Below are 14,416 nucleotides of genomic sequence, written 5' to 3' on the forward strand. Positions count from 1 at the left end.
TGGGAAGTTTCAGGCAATCACCACCTTCCTGTTATACTGCTCTATACTGGGAGAAGTACTCTGGGGGAGAATTCAACCTCCTGCCAAAAGGCAGAGTTAGAAACCGCTTCTACTTCCATAGGGTTCTATGGGCTTTGCTGGTGTAGGAGGATATGCTTTACACTTCACCCTGCAGCAGCTTTGATTAGTTTGTCCCAATACAGTACTTTCTTTCCTAGTTCAGTGGGCTTTTTTCAGACCTGGTCAGTGTTTGTGCAGTGCTTTGAACACACAGAAGGACTGTAAGTGTTAGGCATTGTCACCGCAGGCACTGTTTTTGAAATTTGCCCCTGAAATTAGCTTTACATCTAAGAAATAACAAAATATAGGTCCCAGTGTCCATTCGTATGCTCTGATCCTTCCTGTTTTTTAAATGTGGCAAGCCAAAGGGCTCATAAAATATTTTCTCATTAAAATAAGATCGATTGTTGTGCTACCAGTGTCATTTAATTAGTCATTTTTCACAAGAGACTCATATGCTTAGAATTCCCCCTCTTTTGTTCCTCCCTTCTTGCAGCATATATCTTTTTTCCATTGATGAGTAACAAGGGCTCTCTTAGCTTTTTGTCTAATAAAGTTTGGAATTTTCCCAATTTTTTCCAGATCCTGAAAGCCAGTAAATTATATTATTTTTGCACATAGAGTTCTCTCATTTGTCACCTTGCTGCTGCCCACTACTGCTCTTCACTACAACACCTGAAAAGTAATATGCTTTGAAATTTTTTTTAAAAAATGTACTTGGGGGGAAAAGTGTTAGGATTGTAGACAATCTTCACAAAACCTGTACTCCTTACAGCTGTTGCTATATACCTATTTGTGTTAACCTTCAGCTGATGTCATATTAGAATGGATTCTAAAGTTTCCACGGTGAAGAATATGTTTTATGATTTCATACAAAGTCCTAATACTGAAAGAATACAGCTTAATCTTCACTTTGATTATGTACATGATTCTACAGTTCATTCATGCAATAGTCTGATCTGTTTAGAGTCAGTCTCTTTTTTATACAGTTCAAACACTGAATTAATTTTTTATAAAAAAAGAGAACAAGGAACAAGATTGCTTTGCCTGACTTCAATACCTTTGTCTTATAAATGTACAGGATAGTCAGTTCAGGCACTGAAGAAATAAGACACAGACAGTTTCATAACAGATTTTTCCAAATGATTGATTACCTGAGAATTTTGCCTACAAATTTTTAGACATAGCTGCAGCTGAAGGTCATAAATCTCAGGGGGGGTTAGTAAAGCTAACATTCACAGCTATAATACCAGTTAGGGTGACCAGATGACAAGAACAAAATATCGGGACACATTGGGGGGGGCAGCCACAGGCTCACCCCCACACCAGGACCGGCTCTAGGTTTTTTGCCACCCCAAGCAAAACAAAAACAAAAAAAAGCCAGAGTGCCACCGAAGCAGAAAAAAAACAACCAAAAAAGCTGGAGTGCTGCCGAAGCGAAATATCGGGACAAATGGCGTCCCGACCACACATCGGTTGGGATGCGGGAGGAACAGCGAAATATTGGGACGTCTGGTCACCCTAATACCAGTACCGAATGCTGCTCTGAGTCATATTGTGCAACCTGATTGTCCACAAATTATTACCTTTGTTACATCTGTGCAATGCTGTTGCCTTCATTTGAACTGCATGTGTATCAATGAGAGGGTGTCTTTGGTACATTGCGCACATGGCCCTGCACAATAGCAACTTGGTTAACAATTTTGTTGAGAATGCACAAGCCAGAAGGGAGCTCAGTTCACTTTGTTGGAGGTGCGTTAGTTCTGCAGAGTCGACCAGGAGTAAAAGGTTAAAATCTTACTTATTTGTAATTAAAGTGAGCAGATCTCACTTGGAATACGCTGAGCAAGCACACCTTCGGAGTCACCAGGTGTTACACAGTCGCTTTTATTAAATCTGCCAGGAAAAATGATGAGGTATAATGAAGAAAACTGGACACAGGAAACCATTCTCTAGCTCCACCTTCACCACCGTCTACCCTATCACTGCAGTACACAATCACACTCCCTAACAAGTCAGGTATATATGGAGCATTGGTTACTAAACACAACCTCTGGTTACAGACTTCTTTGAAGATGTGAAATGCTCTATGTGCTAAATAATATCACTGTTCACACAACATTATTTCAGTCTTTGCCCAAGGAAGTTACGACTATTATTATTATTTATATTGTGGTAGGGCCTAGGAGCCTCAGTCATAGACCAGGTCCCCATTCTACTAGGTGCTGTACAAACAAAGAACAAAAAGACAGTCTCAGCCCCATACCGCTTACAATCTGGCCCCGATACTGCTACACAGAAGTGTGATGGGAGTATTGCCATTGACTTCAATGGGAGCAGGCTCAAGCCCCATGAGAGCAGCCATGCCAAAAAAAGAAAGTGAGACGGAACTGAAATTCATTGTGCTATGCTGCATCCAAATTACATAGCTAGGCCAGATGCTTCCAAAGAGAGAAAAAGTAAATTATCAGCCCTGCTGCATGGTCTTCACTGGTGTAGGGCAAAAGTCAGTGAACCCTTCCTAGCCCTCCCTTTGAAAAGCATTGTACGAAGCTCTGCAATCGGTCTCCTTACCTAACTCATTTTAGCTCCATATCTAAACAGCCCAAAGGAACTACATTGGCCATCGTTAGTATTTTCCCAGCCTAATCTTACGACGTCTATTTTTGGCGGGTAGCTTTGCTGAATTAGTGACGTTCAACATGCGGCATGTTTTATTAGGGGAAAGAAAAAAACCATGTTCGGATTTGTTGTTCCGTTTGAGCCTTTGGTAAGCAGCGGGGGGAAAATGGCATTGAATATTACAGTTACTATAACTTTGTGCTCTAAAATGTCTATAGGTTGTGAAATGATTCGGCTGTAGTATCATCATTGCTTGAGCTTTTGGCTAAGATGTTGCATAGTGTCATTTTAATTTCCAATAGTCTCTCTTTCAGGTGAGTCCCTCCTGCCCTTGCAGGGGGATAGACTTCCTGATCACCTAGGTGCTTTCCATCCCAAACTACTGTGAACCTCTCCTATCCCCTTCAGGGCAGTTGAACTTAAACTCTCAGAAACTTAGTGCAATACTATAGAAACTCTTCTTCCACTGATGAAACAGTACAAAGCTGTTTCCTCCAATGACAGCCCTAACAAGAAGATAGATGAGGCATCTGTAGCCAAGAGGTAAGAGCACAGTGGATCTATAAATGTCTCTCATAGATTTTAAGGCCAGAAGGGATCGTTACGATCATCCAGTCTGACCTTCTTCGTAACACAGGTCATAGAATTTAACCCCCGATTCCAGCACCATGCAGCATAGCTTGTGGTTGAGCTAGAGCATCTCTTGGATGACACTGTCAAACACACCTAAGTGATTTTGGCACCTAACTCGCACTTCAAAAGTGACATAGGCCCAGATCCTCAAAGGTATATAGGCGCCTAACTCCCACTGAAATAAATTTAGGCACATAAATACCTTTGAAGATCTGGGCCTTATGCACTGAAGTCTCAATGAAAGTCAATGGGATTTAGGCTCCCAAGTGCCTAAGCCACTTTTGAAAATGGTATTTGGGTTCATAAGACAGATCCAAATTCACAAAGGTATTTAGGCACCTAGACCCAAGACTTAAGTATCTAAGCCTGTAGTTTAGGAGCCTAAGCCCCAGCTTTATGCTCCACTGTGATCCACACACTGAACACTGTAGGTGCCTAAACTCATTTGGTGCCTACATTTTCACTGTAAAAGTTCCCTCGATGCCTAAGTTTCTGTCTCTAGCCATGCAAATTGCTGCCTTCCTCTAGGCATCTGGATAACTATCTCCCACCTAAGCCCCAGAACAATCCACAAACTCGGGGAAGACAGGCATTTACCTTCAGGGCCTATTTCAGAGGTCACCTCTTACAACTTTTAGTCCAGTGGTTAGAGCATTTACAAGGGATGTGTGAAACCCAGACTCAAGTTCCCCCTCAGCTTGAGGAGTACAAAGGATTTGAATAGGGGCTCACCCACCTCCAGCAGTGCACTCTAACCTCAGACCTCCCAGAAATTTTCCTGTGGGTGCAGAGGACACAGGGACAGATCATCCTCTGAAGACAATTTTCTCCAAACAGTTAGATCTTCAAAAACCAGGTTGTAGGTTTAAGCCCAGCTGCTAGCATTTGCCTGGCACTCTGAGTCACTTTCCAACAACAAATAAGCCATTTAAAAGCTGCACTGCCACAAAAGAGATTCTTAGCAAGAAGGAAAATGTCTGACATGGGGGACAAGCGAAAATGTTGCCACTTTAAAGCTGTGGTTGAAAAGCAGTTGATTTTTCCCCTCAGTTTAACTTTAGGAACAGATATAAAGTTCTCGTCTCCTTATCGGCTTGTGAACAGCAGTGCATCATTGAATCAGTGATATTCACAAGCAGAAGTGGGTATTTCTGTAAGTAAACGAATGTCGTGAGTATCATTATTGAACCCCAAACCTCTGCTGGAGCCCAACTGGTGTCTTAGCCTAATTTTAGAATGAATTTAAATCACTGGGGGCTGAGTTTGCTTTGGTTGATGCTGCTCCTCCAGTTTTTGGTTTCTTTGCAACTTGTGCCCTCCCCCTTCTGCCCAAAAAGCTTGTGCTGACTAATACCGATGTGACAGATAATGCCACCTCTACTTGCTCAACTAATAATTATTATTATTTATATTGTGGTAGTGCCTAGAACTACAGTTTTTGTTTCAGTGGCAGTGCATTTTAACATCCTCGGAGCAGCTGCAGGTTAGGCTGAGGACACTGGATTCTTTTTGGGGGTTTTTTAAGAGTGAACAAGAATAGATTGGTTTCACTGCATATGGGGCCTCAGCGTGTTCCCACTGAGGAAAATGGAAGTTTTGCTATTGGCTGTAGAGGGACAAGGATCAGCTGCGTGACGGGAGCATAATCTTATCATAGTTCTTGTGCCAATGGTAATTCCTGTGATGCAGTAAAAATTGTTCCCTTGACATTTGATGCTGTCAGGCCTATAGCAGTAGAACAAAGAGCATGAGCTAGTTTTTCATATGCTAAGGGGTTTGTCATAGGGTTTATCTAGCTTAAGTTTTATATCACCTCCGATCAGTAGAGTTTCTGAAAACCATATAAAATCAATAGTGCTAGTGAAGGCCGCAGTGGACTCTGTGGTCTCTCTGGCACTTCTCCCTTTTTAGGGTAAAAACTTCACTTGGGGTATTTTGTTTTGATTGATTTGGTTCAGGTTTAATTTTATATGGGAGGGGTGCATAGAAGGCAGTGTTGTGAACATCCTTCATGCCTCTGCAGCATGAGGCACAGGTCATTTGCCAGGATTATCTGGGTATAGCTCGATCAATTCCCTGCCACTGCTGGGGCCTCAGGCATTGGTGCATTTTGGTTGCTTCTTTTCTGTGCCTGTGGCAGACAATAGTCTAGGTGCCTGGGGGCTCTAATACTTCAGGTCTAATTTTGATTGTTGGGTTTAGTGGGTGGGTGGTGGTGGCGGCAGCGACGGTGGCCTGGCATATACAGGAGATCAGACTGTGATCGGGTGGTCCCCTCTGGCCTTAATCTGTATGACTGGAAATGATGGCGAATCATTAACGCTATCAGTTATTCCTTTGGCATTAGACACACATGTACTCGAGCCCTCTCCTCCTATTACTCTTGGACTCTGTCAACCTAGGGAACTCAGACTTCAGTAGGCAGCACGCTTAGCACTGAACCAGTGTCCCATGTTCGTGCTAGGAGGTACAGTCCAGTAGGAGGTGATGTCCCAGAGTACTGGTGGCTATTAGATCCCATGAACTTCTTGTGAATTTATCCCAGCAGTCTGGTCAGATTTCCCTTGGGTAGATTACAGTTGCCTCCCTGAATTCTCCCTAAAGTGAAGGATATTTTTGCTTCCTCTCTTGAGGAAACAGAATGGCTGTGGCCTAGAGAGGACTGTGTTTCAGCTCCAAGGGAGGTGATCTTTCTAGGTACTGAAGCACCCAGCTACTCCTGTGTTATTTGTATTACAGGAGCACCTAAGGACCTTGTTCAAGGATGAAATTGCACTCGGTGCGGCAGAAACACTTAAATAAGACACATAGGGACTGCTCATGCTTCATGTCGACAGGCACCGCAGAAAGGTATCCAACAGCAGGGGACAACCGTAACTGAACTGGTCCCAATAGACTGAAGGGGACATGTGCTGAAAGCTAGATTGTACTAAGTACTTTGGAGAAACTGTTCAAGAAAAAAAAAAGTTAATCTTAGTAAAAATATAGCTCCACAAACACTGGCAGGGGCAGATGGGGTTATGTGTTGTGTAAGACCCAGTTGCACAAGCTAAAGCGGACCAGAGGCATTTCTAACTTTCACAGCCAAATTTGGGGGGGGGGCGCTCAGTCCTGCAGCAGCATTGCCCTTGCTCAGTTTTGGTGCTGCTGTTGCTCCTTTATCCACATCCATTTGTATCCACACTCTGTGCTCACTGCTTACCAATAAACCTGTGCTCTACCTTCATTTAAGAGAAAGTGAACACACTTCCTGATCTTTACACAAAATGTGAACTCCAGCATTCACAAACAGGGCTACAATAATTCAACTGAATGGCTAGTAACGTTGCCTTTTCTGATTTTGCATATCTATTTATCTAACATTCTAAGAAATGTGTGGTAGTTAACCGGCAATTCTTTTGTAGTGAGAAGTTGTTAAAGCAGATATCTGGGTCATAATCTGTTGTCAGATACACCAATGCAAACCCATGAAAAAAAATCAATGGAATGTACTGTAACCGAGGAAAAGATTCCTTTGTTCATATTAACAATTCAATGTTATGATTTCATAGAAGTTATTCATACACTGGATGCAACTTTAGACTACTTGCTGAGGAATCTGTTTTCTCGTTATAGCAAAGAAATTGCATAAAAACACATTCAATTTAATTTTTTTTTATTTTATATTGAGCAAGTGCTACATCACATCACTTTCTTGATAACATGTGGTACCCAACACCATGTCCTATCCCCTTCTACCACCAGAATGCTCTTCTCTCACCGCAGACATCTTGCTCTAGACTGGTCCATTTAAAAAGAAGCAGTGTTCCTTCTTGCAACTCCTTAAAGTGGATCTTTTCCTTTACCCTTCAGCAATGGCTGATTTGAATCCCTCTATACTTCCTTTTGCTAAGAATGCTCCTATTTGGAGTTTTTGATACATTGCACGGGGAGTGCGGTGGGGGGCAGAAAGAGAAGGAAAAAAATAGACGTTGCTAGAAGGCATAATGCAGCTCCTAAGGCAGAACCACCTTGAGCTTGTCATATTATGTAGATGCATCTAAGTATTGATTAAGGCAGAACGTAAGGGCCTTCAGGCCCAAGGCCTGTAAAACAATTAGTTTAACCAGACTAATCAAGGCCAAGGCCTAGTTAGCTTGACATGAGTAGCTATCCTGTCAGTGACCCTAGCAAATAAGATAAAGTGCTACAGTAAAGTGCTGAGGCATGTGCAAATAGCAATCGCAAAACAGGAGTAATTGATATTTCGGGCAATTCTCGAGAAATGGGTCTGAGCAAGCTTTGCAGACGTTAATCCACAGAACGTGATGGTAACTAGCCGAAGTACATGCTAATGAACCTATTGGAGACAGGAACTATCATACCAGAAGGGTACAGAACTACAGATAAGGAAAAGGGGATGAACCCATCATGAATATGCAAAGACTACTGTGGGTGTCAGTGTAACCTATTATTATGTGTGGCCCTGCCTATAAACAGGGGGACACATCCAGATATGCAGGACTGATGACCAGGAGACATGAGTGATGCAAGTACTAGTGCTGGACATTTTGTTCTCTCTATTTTGTTATATTGCAGGGTTTGTTGGATTGTTTCTCAATTTAGCAAGATTGTTAATAAAGGAAAACGTTATTAGCTTAAGCTGATACTCATGTGCTCATCGGATCTTTCACTCTAATAATAATCAGGATAGTCTAGCTGATTAACAGGCCAAACCCTCTGAGACCACAGCTATCTAAACAGTCAACCAGTTGATAATTCCCAAATTCCATTTAGGCTACACATCTCAGGCAAACCTGAAATGACACTCAGCAGATCAAAGTGTCCGTATCACCCAGTTCTCCATCTTTAAGAGAGTATCTTCTCAGCAGGATAATTTAGAGCTCTCATTTAAGTGTTCTTAATATGCTAAGTTTGACTCCAGCACCTATAAATGTTACTGAAATAACATATGGAGCTAATTATGGTCTTTTGAAGCAAGGGAAATATAAATTGTACTGCAGACAGTTTCTCTGGAAAATTCACAGCAATTTTTAGAATTATGGAGACTGTACTGGTGTTTTAACCAAATGCGATTTGGCTTTTTAAATCGGCAAGCAGGGAATACAGCCTTGTAAAACAGTAACGTTGTGACTGATGAGGGAAGTATTAAAATATCCTAACTTACAGCTATTAAATTTGGAGGGTCCCATGGAATTTGTCAACTTTCTATTCAGCAAAGTGCAGTTTTACACGTTCACTAGATTGCCCACAGCCTTATGACCTCAGGCTTTGATGCAAATTAAGCAGGGTCAGGTATGCTCTGTACAGGCATAGAAGATCAAGGAAAATTCATGTGCTGCAGGAGGTTGTAGAGATGGTTCAGTGGGTGGCATTCTGTCCTCCAAGCTCACTACTGAACTAAAGCTCCAGTGCTGCAGTAGGAGAAACTGTACTGCTAGAGGTCCATATGTCAGGTGAGATCCAAGCCCTTGACTGGCCATGTTTGGGGGTGGTGGGTTTTTTTGTTTTTTTTAAAAGCACTTTTTGCAAAACTAGATATTAGCTCCACCATTCTGGACAAATTCCAGTTTGAAAAGTTACACTAATTTTACTGTCCTAAATCATTCCCTCTGTAAACTGTTGTGTCATTTTACTGTGTACATGGCAGCAGCTGCTCTCCACCACTCTAGAGGTAGGGTGTAGCACAGGGTTGTGTCTCAGTTAAATAGTTTAATCTGAGGGCTCTCAAAAGAAACAGCTGTATATTAAAATTTAAGATAAACTTAGAGCACCTATAAGGGTGTTAAATATAATGATCTTTTTTTTAAAATGATTCTCCTACAAACAAACTATTAAGTAAGATGCAACTTTAAAAAAATTAAAACTGGATTAGGTGGTGGCAGCTAAAAAGTTTGCTTGGCAATGCTTCTGTTTCTCATATCTAGTAGACATTTTGATATGAGGTCAAGCTCTGCTGGCATTACTCACTTCAAATATTGTACACTGACTTCTGTGGATTTGGGCCACTCTCGTGTGTTTTGTGAAATGAAGTCATTCTTCAGTTGTTGGCATGGCATTCCAAAACATATCATAACTTCACTGAATGTAGAGTGCACAGTAATATTACATCTTGAAGGCATGTGTATCTGAAATGATCATTGTACCACTCTCTGAATAGATATATCTGCTCTGATTGTATCGCACACTTCCTGAAGCACAATAAATTGCAGACATTTTTAAAATGACAGTTTCTCAATTTCTAAACAAAAAGTTGTATAAAATCCAGGATAATATTCTGTGCACCATTAGCTGCCCCTTAGTGTTACCAGAGATCAGTTTGATGTAAACCATTTACATCACTGTTAACTCTTGAAAATTCTGCAGAGAATATAATAAATTGTATGCCAATTCTTCTCAGCAATTCAGTTCAACTAGGTTTGGATGGAGGGTTGCCTCATTTGAATGTATACGCAAATTTACTGCCTCATATGATCTAAAAAAATAACACCCTGGAGCAATTTGTAATCCTCAAACAAACTCTTTTTATTACAGAGGAAGGAAAGAGACAACACTCGTATAGTTTAACTGCTGAGCATTACAATGAAACATAAAGCAGCATTAAAGTTGCTCTGTGCTTAATACTGTGGTTTAAGAAGCTAATCTTGTTTCAGTTGAATGGCATGTTCATTATGGCAAATAAATCAGTAATGCGTGGGATTACTGAAGAGGAAAGACATATTAAAGCAGTTTAGGGAATCATATTGATTTTTTTCATGTCCGATTTAGCTTGGCGTTTTTCAACAGTCAGTTCTAATAAACGCCTGTATAGTGAAGATTAAGCAGGTGGGAATGCTGCCCAGAAAGAGTATTATGAATAACTTAAGGCACTGGTTTTAATTGCAGCAATCCATGATACTTACTGTGCTGGCACCAGAGTGGAATTTTCAATATTTAAGTTAAAGCTTTACTGAGTTATTAGCAAGTGTGGTCTTTTCTTAAATAATTGAAATAACTTTCCGATATTTGCACTTCACACAAGGGTAGGTGAAGATTTCAGAACACTCACTGAATCTGAAAAAACTTTTCCAGTCTGACTCATTAACTCAAAATTATTTAGGATTTTTTAAACACGGGTACTTGATGCAAATTTCTGTCACAGTCTGAATCAGCAAAGTTTACTCTGAAAACTTTCTGTGTTTGCCACTTTATGATTCAGATTTTGTTTGTGCACATTTTCTAGGAAGCCGCATATTAGGAAAAAGCCCAAACCCAACTAATGGTAGGCCATTTCCACCGTGTTGTATTCTTAAATTCCTAAGGTTAATCCCCATTGCATATTGTTTAGAACACAGCAAGCCAAACTCAAAGGTTACTTTCTAAAAGACCATTTGCCAATTAAAACAAAAAAACTAAAAAAAAATTACCATTTGTTATTACAAGCCAACTCCTCTCACCTTGCCCAACAGTATTAGAAAGTTAGAAAATTCATACTTAAGCTTCCACAAAGCCACCTTAACTCTGACCCCACTTAGCTCACATCTTCTGCCTATAGTTATATCTATATAGATCATACCCTTGCCACTTCAGAATACTGTTAGATACAGTTAAGAAACTAAGGGCAGCTTCCACTTAGACCATTTCTAGAGTGGAGTTACATAATTGCTGGTTCATACTGCGACACTACACCCCCATATTCTTCATAAGATATTGTTATGATGTGACTATGGAATATCTAAAATGTATTTTATGCAAATGGGTCATGAGAGATATCACTGGAAAGGTTATATTTACTGAATATGATTATCCTATTTGTATTCATGTATCATTTTTGTATCTGAAGTTAGGAATATTGTCTGTGCAGCGATTACAGATGTGTTTACACCTGGGGAACACCCACTAGACAGAATGCAATCAGTCTAGATTGCTGGCTGGAAAGGGCCTTTAGAAAGAACAATAGATCTTTGGAGATGCTAATCTCCCACCTTTCTGGAAAGCCTTCCTGTAGACCCTGCAAATAGACTTTGAGTTATAGCTGCAGGATCATGTCACCTGATACTGGACTCCATGATAAAATTAGTACTTTTCCACTGACCGAGGGTGAGAATCACACCGGAAGGCAAAGGATTCCCACCGTATGTAAAAGCTATTTAAGGCAGGGGAGTGACATAATCGTGGTTCGTTCTTCACTGTCTCCCCACCCAAGATGACTGCTTTAAACACCTAAGACTGAACTGGGCAAGAAATGACTGAACCCAGGCTAGAGGGTGTCTGACCTGTGAAAGAAATACCTAGAGTTTTAAGCTGCAAGCAAGAGCAGCTTGTCTTCAAGAACCTCTCCAATCTGCCTAAAAACAATATTTAGGGTGAGAATTTGCTAGTTAAAACCAGTTTCTTTAGTATATTAAGCTTAGCTTGCCTCTTTGTTTCATTTGGTAGGTAATCTGCTTTGATCTGTTTGCTATCCCTTACAATCACTTAAAATGTACCTTTCGTAGTTAATAAATTTGTTTTGTTTGGTCTTAACCCAGGGTGTAGCATTCATAACTGGTGGGCAAAAAGCTGTTACATATTGCTCACATTGAGGGAGGGAACGAATTGCATAAGCTTATGCTGTACAGTTTTCTGTGCAGCACAAAGCGGTGTAATTTTGGGTTTGCATTCGGGGGGGATTGTACTTGAGTATCTAGGCAGTTCCTTAACTGAAGCCTTCCCATGCAGGGCTAGTCAGAAAGCCTGTTTGCACGTTACAACAGCTGGGTGTCCCCCTACCTGTATGTATGCTGGTGAAAGTGTGAGACCAGGAACGGGTCTGCAGCTTGTCATAGCAGAACAGTCAAAGGGAGCCCAGGCTGGTGAGTCAGGCAGGCTCAGTGGTACCCCAGTTTCAAGAGGCACCCTTGGGAAAATCCATCACACATACTAAAAATACCACAATTTCTGTCTTAATTTCCTCCCCAGGAAGTATATAAAGTGTAAAGTGTGCTATGTACTTTACGAATACAGAAACAAGGACCTCATCCCAATGATCTTTGAGACTAAAGAGACAAAACAGACAGGAGATGGAGGACTGGGATCTAGTAAGTGATGATGTTCACCATGTCATGTTTTTCCCCTCCCCCCTACATCACTATATGGGTGGGGGGAAGCGAGGTAGTTAATAGGCCTTGTAAGATGAAGCAAGGCAGCGATAGGGAAAAGCTTTCGCATATTTTGCGCTAGTAACAACAACAACGAAGTATGCAAGCAAAAGCTTAATTTATATATAAGCATACAATTCAATTTGTGAGATATTTGTAACTCACCTGAGACATGTATCTGCTTACTCAGGTGATAGTTAAGTGACTCTCCAAGCCCACAGAGGAAGTCAGCTAGGATTAGATCACAGAAAGGGCTGACACTCAGGCCTGTGCATAGATCATGCCAGAAACTATGCTGAAGCTATAGGTTGGTCAGATGGCCTGTAAACACTGCTGATGTCTACTTTACTAATAACCTGTACTCTGAAGAGGTAAACTAAAAACATTTGATTACCCAGGAAAGAATTTTCTCTAGTATCTGGCTGGTGAATCTTGCCCATATGCTCAGGGTTTAGCTGATCGCCATATTTGGGGTCAGGAAGGAATTTTCCTCCAGGGCAGATTGGAAGAGGCCCTGGAGGCTTTTTGCCTTCCTCTGCAGCATGGGGAACAGGTCACTTGCTGAAGGATTCTCTGCACCTTGAAGTCTTTAAACCATGATTTGAGGACTTCAATAGCTCAGACGTAGGTGAGAGGTTTTTCAGGAGTGGGTGGGTGAGATTCTGTGGCCTGCGTTGTGCAGGAGGTCGGACTAGATGATCATAATGGTCCCTTCTGACCTTAGTATCTATGAAAAGTTATGCCTTTACACAGTCTATATTCACATACTCCTGTCACCATTATCCTCTTCATAGCACTATCATACCCTCCTGTCTGTTTCTTCCTCTTGTAGCACCTTGCCGTATATTAGGCTAAACTGTCAGGCTACAGCCTGAGTCCCTATCCTGATCGGGTGCTGCAGTAATAAATTATTTTGGTTGTTGCTGCCAAAGAAAGTAGTTATAGGCACAGCTACAGAATGCTAGGAAAATTCAATGGCTCAACTCACATAATATCTGAATCCTTTACACAGGGCAGCGTGAAGCTATGATACACTAAAATATATTACACAAATTGTTTTATACTTTGAGCTACCTGGTTACGGTTGCTGGAAATATCCAAGTGAGAAAGGGAAATTCACCATAAAAAGATGGGAGGGAAGTTATCCACAGATTCCGATTAGAAGTATCATAGCTTTGCTGATCATTCAGATCCCTTTTCCCAATGAACTTTGTATTCTTGGCATGACGCCTAATATACAGATTAGTAAAAGCACAAACAGGTTTGACACTGGCCAAGAAAATACCAGCTCAAAACCGGAAAAGACTCAATTATCACAAATTGGTTGACTCCGTACTTGGGCAACACGAACGATGAGGAATATTGGTCAAGATATTGAGAATAACGTTTGTCAAGTAACTCAAGCTAACAAATCCCTAACCAGTAACAGAATACATGTCTAGACTGAACATTGGAAGCAATTATATTGAAAAGTGTTAAACGTAAAGCTTGTAACTTGTTAGAACCAGAATTCTGGCACCCAGGCTTGTGTGTTTGTCTCAGGCTATCACCAATGCCTCCACAACCTGGATCCCTTACATTGTCCTTGGTGCTGATAACACCATCAAGTTTTCTAAGCAGGAAGGCAGAACTCTGAATTTAGATCCTGGTAGATAGCTAGGAGGAAACTGTTTTCTTTGGTCATTTTTAAGTATATATTCTGTTAAGGATTTGAGACCTTAAATAGTTCAGAGAGCATTTCTGTTCCCCTCTAAATACATAAAACAGGAATTGAAAAATTCACTTGCTGTATATACAAGTTCTGCACATCTGTATGCACCACACCTGCTTATGAGTGTTAACCCTACCCCTGCTTGTCTTCACATACCTGCTGCATCTCATCCTTAATGGGACTACTCACATGAGTCAAGTTAGCAGGTGCTTAAGCTTTGGCAGAAACAGGCATTGATTGTTAAGCTCTTTGGGTAGGGACTATCCATTAT

The sequence above is a fragment of the Chelonia mydas genome, chromosome 3 (genome assembly GCF_015237465.2).
Source record: "Chelonia mydas isolate rCheMyd1 chromosome 3, rCheMyd1.pri.v2, whole genome shotgun sequence".
NCBI classification, from domain to species: Eukaryota; Metazoa; Chordata; order Testudines; family Cheloniidae; genus Chelonia; species Chelonia mydas.